This window comes from Muntiacus reevesi, chromosome 7 (genome assembly GCF_963930625.1).
Source record: "Muntiacus reevesi chromosome 7, mMunRee1.1, whole genome shotgun sequence".
Classification (NCBI taxonomy): domain Eukaryota; kingdom Metazoa; phylum Chordata; class Mammalia; order Artiodactyla; family Cervidae; genus Muntiacus; species Muntiacus reevesi.
The window spans coordinates 2,600,748-2,608,123 of NC_089255.1; the positions used below are offsets into that span (position 1 = coordinate 2,600,748).

General features: G+C 42.1%; 1 pseudogene; it reads right to left on the reverse strand.

Moving 5' to 3' along the window:
• Positions 1-1,373: 1,373 nt before the first annotated feature.
• Positions 1,374-2,805, reverse strand: LOC136172104 (zinc finger protein 239-like; annotated as a pseudogene).
• Between the last annotated feature and the right edge of the window lie 4,571 nt (positions 2,806-7,376).

Below are 7,376 nucleotides of genomic sequence, written 5' to 3' on the forward strand. Positions count from 1 at the left end.
TATAACCCCACCTCCTCAAGGTAATAAATATTGCATCTATATTTCCCCCACCATTTTTTTCATGTATGGATACTAGTCACTGGTGAATAACTAAAATATAGGTGACTAGGTAGCCTCTTAAGTACCACTTGGGGAATCAGTCATTGTTTAGAAAATCAGGGTTGCAATTAGTTCATTGTATAGTAACTTCTGCTTTACTTATGTATTCACTAAAAAACAATTTTCTCTCAACTATTTTACAAGCTTCTTGTTTTAACTTCTAGGAGATGATCCTTAACCCTCTGAGGTGTCCTAGCTCCACATCCCAATTGAATTATGTGTGATAGAGTGTATATTTTAAGCCTTGTCATCTCAAAATATACTCTCCAAGCCTTCCCCAAGTTCCAAAGTGTAAATTTAATCAGAGAAGAGGGAAAATGCAGAAAGAAAGGAAAAAAATCAAGCAAAACAAGCAATAATAGCTTACCTATTAATATTAAGTGAAGCAAGGACTTGCAATTCCTCCAGAATATGGATAATATTCTGAGCCATGTCCTTTGAGCTGTTTTGCAGATACTGAAACTGCCACCAGATGCAAGAGGTTGTTTGCTGCCCACAAGCAGGCAGACCCCAGATGGGTTAGAAACAGAAGGTTGATGATGTTGACTCCTAATTGCCTTACCATCAGCCAATGAGAAGACTGTCCATGAGCTGATCATGCACCCCACAGCCCCCTGTTCCTCACCTTATGTTTCCCTGAAAGCCATCAGTTTGGGTCTGAAGAGCACTAGCTGCTTGGACTCCTATGGTGCCCTGCAATAAACGGGCACCTTTACAATAAATGGGTTTCCTTTACAAGCCAGTGTCAGTAGATTGGCTTTACTCTGCTTGGCCAAGAAGACCCAAGTTTGACTCAGTAACAATGCTGCAAAAGAAAATGACTTTGGGGGGTTATAGCAAATATTAAAACATATTGTGCAATCATAATTTAAAGAGGGCTACTCAGGGCTGGAAGGAAACATGAAAAACACAAGGCATACGATTTGAAGAGAAAGCCAAAGTTCCAGATTCTCAGAGAGTGTGAGCAAAGGAAACACGTTCTGCTTAGGCAAATATAAGGTTCTTGCACTTAGAAATGCTGGGTAGGATATGTAGCTATAGTAACACTGGCTGAATGGCAAAGTACAGACGTTTTCACTCTACCCATCTGAGCAACAAGAACAATCAATTCACTGTGTAGCATAACAAAGTGCTTGGTACTTAAATACCTTAAGTGAATGACTTTCAGTGAGAGAACATATCTGAATAACTCTTACTATATCCTGAGAATGTGAAAGTAAGAGCGATGTTAGAAATACTGAAGTCTTTGGAGTAAGAGCATGTGATTGAAGACCTCATTTAATGGGATCTTTCCTGTGGACCCGCTGGTGGATGTGGAGGTTGGAGCTCTGGCTAAAGCCCTTCCCACATTTATTGCACTCGTAGGGCTTCTCTCCAGTGTGGACTCTCTGGTGGATGAGGAGTTTGGAGCTCTGGCTGAAGCCCTTCCCACATTTGCCACAGTGATAGGGCTTCTCCCCTGTGTGTGAACAGCGGTGGATGTGAAGGTCTGGACTCTGACTGAAGCCCTTCCCACACTCCCCACGCTTGTAGGGTCTCTCCCCTGTGTGGATGCGCTGGTGGATGTGCAGGTTGGAGCGCTGACTGAAGCTCATACCGACTCCCCACACTCGTAGGGCTTCTCACCAGTGTGCACTTGCTGGTGGATGTGCAATTTGGAGCTCTGAGTAAAGCCCTTCCCACACTTGTCGCATTTATAAGGCTTCTCACCTGTGTTGACTGAGTGATGAATGAGCAGACTTGAACTCCTGGTGAAGTCCTTCCACATTTATCGGACTTATAAGGCTTCTCATCTGCGTGGACTTCACCTGCGGATGAGGAGACTCGAGCTCCTTGTGAAGCCCTTCCCGCAATGATCACATCTGTAGGGCTTTTCTTCGGTGTGGTCCCTCTGATGACGGACTAGCTCTGAGCGCTCACTGAAGTCCCTACCACACTGACTACATCTGTACATTTTCTCTGAAAGGCGGATTTTCTCACTAGGGTGACCACCTGGGCTGGTGGTACATGTTTCCCCACAGTCTTGATGGCTACAGGGCTTCTCCTCTGTATGAGCTCTCTGATGATGATGACTGACCACCTAGGATTTCCAACTGCAAACGTCCTTGTGGTTATAGTCAAAGGGCTCCAAGGATTCTTCAACTGGCGAATATGGCAAATTGTCTCCCCTTTGAACAATGGCAAGACCACTTCTTTTACATCAGCCACAAGTTTATCTTGAAGGTTCTCTGAACAATGCTCAGTGGGAGGATTTTTTTCCCTCTGTCAGTTTCCTCTCAGTGCTTTCTTCAGTTACAAACAGACTTTGGTTTCCTGAGGATTCTGGGGCTCATTCTTACAGAATGAGGAGTACTGGGTGGCCATTTGGATTGGGACTTTCAAAGATGAATATTCTTCACTCTCCATGTTTTTTTAAATCATCACTCCGAAGAGTCACCACACTGCTTGTGGTTCCTGGAAATATGAGAAGATACTTTTCTCCACTTCTGACAAGTAGAAAGATTCAGTTCAGGGTTACTTACACCTCCCTGTGAATATTCACAATTTAATTCTGACTCCTCATTACTGTACTAAGCCACCTCTTCCAAAATGTGCCAGCAGGAAAGCTCTTGAGGTGATAGATATCGTAAGTACTTTATCTTCATTTTCCACAAAATTTTCATTCAAGTCTCCTGCTGAGACCAAGGGGCGGTAGTTCTCCAGCATCACAGCTCTCTGCAGCTTCCTGTGTGCTGAGCAGAGTCCAGAAACCCCAGTCTTGCTTGGCGAAGTCCACAGAGGCATCCGTGAATGCTACTGTTTCCTGAAACTTGGTCACTTTCTCCTTTCAGGAAGGACAGATTCCTCTCATGTGGAATCTGATACCTGGAAGCGCAGGATCTGTTTTGAATAGCTTTACCAGAATTCCATCCTATCCAGTAGCTTTGTTATTAGTACTGCTTCCTAAGGCCCACTTGAGTTCACACCCCAGAATGTCTGGCTCTGGGTGGCTGACCACACCATCATAGTTATCTGGTTCATTAAGATTTTTTTGTGTGCAGTCTTTCCGTGTATTCTTTCCATCTCTTTTTGATCTCTTCGGCATCTAATAGATCTTTACAATTTCTGTCCTTTATTGTGCCCTTTATTTGAGCAACATTCTTGCCTGGAAAGTCCCATGAACTGAGGTGCCTGGTAGGCTACAGTCCATGGGGTCTCAAAGAATCAGACACGACTGAGCGACTTTACTTTTTGAGCAACATATTCTCTTGATATTTCCAATTTTCCTGAAGAGGTCTCTAGTCCTTTGGCCCCTGTTGTTTTCCTCTATTTTTATGCACTATTTATTGAAGAAGGCCTTTTTGTCTCTCCTTGCTATTCTTTGGAACTCTGCATTTAGTTGGGTGTACATTTCCTTTTCCCCTTGCTTTTTGCTTCTTTTCTTTCTTCAGCTATTTGGAAAGTCTCCTCAGATAATCACTTTGCCTTCTTGCTTTTCTTTTTCTTTGGGATGGTTTTCTTCACTGCCTCCTGTACAATATTACGGACCTCTGTCTGTGATTCTTCAGGCATACTGTTTACTAGATCAAATCCCTTGAATCTATTTGTCACCTCCACTGCATAGTCATAGGGGATGTGATTTAAGTCACACCTGGCTGGTCTAGTTTTTCTTGCTCTGTTTAGGTTAAGCCTGAATTTTGCAAAGAGAAGCTGCTGATCTGAGCCACCATCAGTCCAGGTCTTCTTTTTGCTGACTATATACAGCTTCTGCATCATTGGCTACAAAGAATGTCATCAATCTGATTTTGGTATTGACCTTCAGGTGACGTCCACATGTAAAATCATCTCTCGTGTTGTTGAAAAAGGGTGTTAGCTGTGACCAACGCATTCTCTTGGGAGAATTCAGTTAGCCTTTGCCCTGTTTCACTTTGTTATCCAAGGCTAAACTTGCCTGTTACTCCAGGGACAGTTAGCCCCAACCCCCTCCCACCCCCCACACCCCACCCCCCCACCCAAAGAAGCTGGACACAGCTGCTCCTGGGATATATGAGACAAGAAAAGGTGATCTGGACTTGGTGGGGAAGATCTGGAATGTGGAAAATCCAGATCATGTAGGTAGAGAAGGTCAAAAGAAATAAAGTAGAAAGAAACCTTACTTTAGGCAGGATAGGGAGTGGGGAGTTACACAAACAAAAACCATGGACTTCAGGTCAGTGGTTTTCAAACTTAAGCCTGCATCAGAATCAAACCCCTGGAGGGTTGTTAAAACACAGATTGCTGGCTCCACCCCCAGAGTTTCTGATCAGTGGTCTGCTGTAACACCTGAAAGTGTGATTTCTACCACCACATTCACAGTGATGCTGATGTTGCTGTTTCCAGAGACTTCCTTCAAGAGCCATATAAGTAAATTTCTCACTTTTAGGAGCTGTAACCTGTAGAAGAGTGTTTTAGCTCTGAAGTAGAATCAAATAGCAGAGGAATGAATGGGATATTTTTTCATGACCTTTATAGTTGATTCCAAGATTGGTATTGGAAGGGATTGCCACTGGGGACAGTGGCTGCTGTCACTTCTTATTACTTTTATGTATCAATACTGTGGGAAGATGGGTAGTTACTCATTTCCTCTCTGCTACCTTTCCAGAGGACAATGAAAAATAGTCATGCATTTATTTATTTTTCCATTCAATAAATATTTTATTTAGTTCTTACTACATCCCATTCACTTTGCTAGAAGCTGGGGATCTAGTTATGAAAAAGAGAACAGACCAATATGTCTGTTTATGGAGTCTGTATTCCAGACTGTAGTAAAGAGAACTTAGTGCAAACAATTCCCGGTGTCCAAGGAAGAAAGTTTAATAATCAGATATTTATAAGGTTCACCTGCTCTATACCTAGCACCCTAATACACACCTGAGGCTCAGTTCAGTTCAATTCAGTTCAGTCACTCAGTTGTGTCCGACTCTTTGCCACCCAATGGACTGTAGCATGCCAGGCTTCCCTGTCCATCACCATCTCCTGGTGCTTGCTCAAACTTGTGTCTGTTAAGTCCGTGATGCCATTCAACCATCTCATCCTCTGCCATCCCCTTCTCCTCCTGCCTTCAATCTTTCCCAGCATCAGGGTCTTTTCCAGTTAGTTAGTTATTTGCATTAAGTGGCCAAATTATTAGAGCTTCAGCTTCAGCATCCATCCTTTCAATGAATATTCAGGACTGATTTCCTTTAGGATTGACTGCTTGGATCTCCTTGCAGTCCAAGGGACTCTCAAGAGTCTTCTCCAACATCACAATTCAAAAGTATCAATTCTTCAGCATTCAGCTTTCTTTTTTTTTTTTTTCCTTTTTTTTTTTTTTAATTCAGCTTTCTTTATAGTCCAACTCTCACATCCATACATGACTACTGGAAAAACCATAGCTTTGACTAGATGAACCTTTGTTGGCAAAGTAGTGTCTCTGCTTTTTAAATGCTAGGTTTGTCATAGCTTTTCTTCCAAGGAGCAAACGTGTTTTAATATCATGGCTGCAGTTACTATTTGCAGTGATTTTGGAGCCAAAAAAAATAAAGCTTGTCACTATTTCCATTGTTTCCTCATTTATTTGCCATGGGTGATGGGATCGAACACCATGGTCTTAGTTTTTTGAATGTTAAGTTTTAAGACAGCTTTTTGACTCTCCTTTTTCACATTCATCAAGAAGTTCTTTAGTTCCTCTTCACTTTCTGCCACAAGGGTGATGTCATCTGCATATCTGAGGTTATTGGTATTTCTCCCAGCAATCTTGATCCCAGCTTGTGCTTCATCTAGCCTGGCATTTCTCATGATGTACTGTGCATATGAGTTAAATAAGCAGGGTGACAATATACAGCCTTGATGTACTTTTTCCCCAGTTTGGAACCAGTCAGTTGTTTCATGCCTAGTTCAAACTGTTTCTTCTTGACCTGCATACAGATTTCTCAAAAGGCAGGTAAGGGGGTCCGGTATTCCCATTTCTCTAAGAATTTTCCAGACTTGTTGTCATTCACACAAAGGCTTTGGTGTAGTCAATAAAGTAGAAGTAGATGTTTTTCTGGAACTCTGTTACTTTTTCTATGATCCAACAGATGTTGACAATTTGATCTCTGGTTCTTCTGCTTTTTCTAAGACCAGCTTAAACATCTGAAAGTTCATGGTTCATGTACTGTTGAAGCCTGGCTTGGAGAATTTTGAGCATTACTTTGCTAGCGTGTGAGATAAGGGCAGCTACGTGGTACTTTGAGCATTCTTTTGCATTGCCTTTCTTTGGGATTCGAATGGAAACTGACCTTTTGCAGTCTTTGGCCACTGCTGAGTTTTCCAAATTTGCTGATATATTGAGCACAGCACTTTTACAGCATCATCTTTTAAGATTAGAATTAGCCTGGATTTGAATTAGAACTGGATTCCATCATCTCCACTAGTTTTGTTTGTAGTGATGTTCCCTAAGGCCCATTTGACTTCACATTCCAGGATGTCTGGCTCTATGTGAATGATCACACCATCATGGTCATCTGGGTCATTAAGATATTTTGTATAGTTTTTCTGTATATTCTTGCCACCCCTTCTTAATCTCTTCTGCTTCTGTTAGTTCCATACCATTTCTGTCCTTTATTGTGCCCATCTTTGCAGGAAATGTTCCCTTGGTATCTCTAATTTTCTTGAAGAGATCTCTAGTCTTACCCATTCTGTTGTTTTCTTCTGTTTCTTTGCATCTATCACTGAGGAAGTCTTTCTTATCTCTCCTTGCTATTCTTTGGAACTATAGATTTAGATGGGTATATGTTTCCTTTTCTCCTTTGCCTTTAGCTTCCCTTCTTTCCTCAGTTATTTGTAAGGCCTCCTCAGAAAACCATTTTGCCTTTTTTGAATTTCTTTTTCTTGGGGATGGTCTTGATCACTGCCTCCTGTATAATGTCACGAACCTCCAACCATAGTTCTTCAGGCACTCTGTCTATCAGATCTAATCCCTTCAATCTATTTGCCACTTCCATAGTATAATCATAAGGGATTTGATTTAGGTTCATTACCTCCACCATAGTTTGGCATCAGCCCAAACAACAGGGAGGGAACACAGCCTTGCCCATCAAGAGAAAATTGGATTAAGGATTTACTGAACATGGCTCTGCCCACCAGAATAAGACCCAGTTTCCCCCACAGTTGGTCTCTCCCATCAGGAATCTTTCATAAGCCTCTTATCCTTATCCATCAGAGGGCAGACAGAAAGAAAACCCATAACAGAAAACTAACCAACCTGATCACATGGATCACAGCCTTGTCTAACTCAA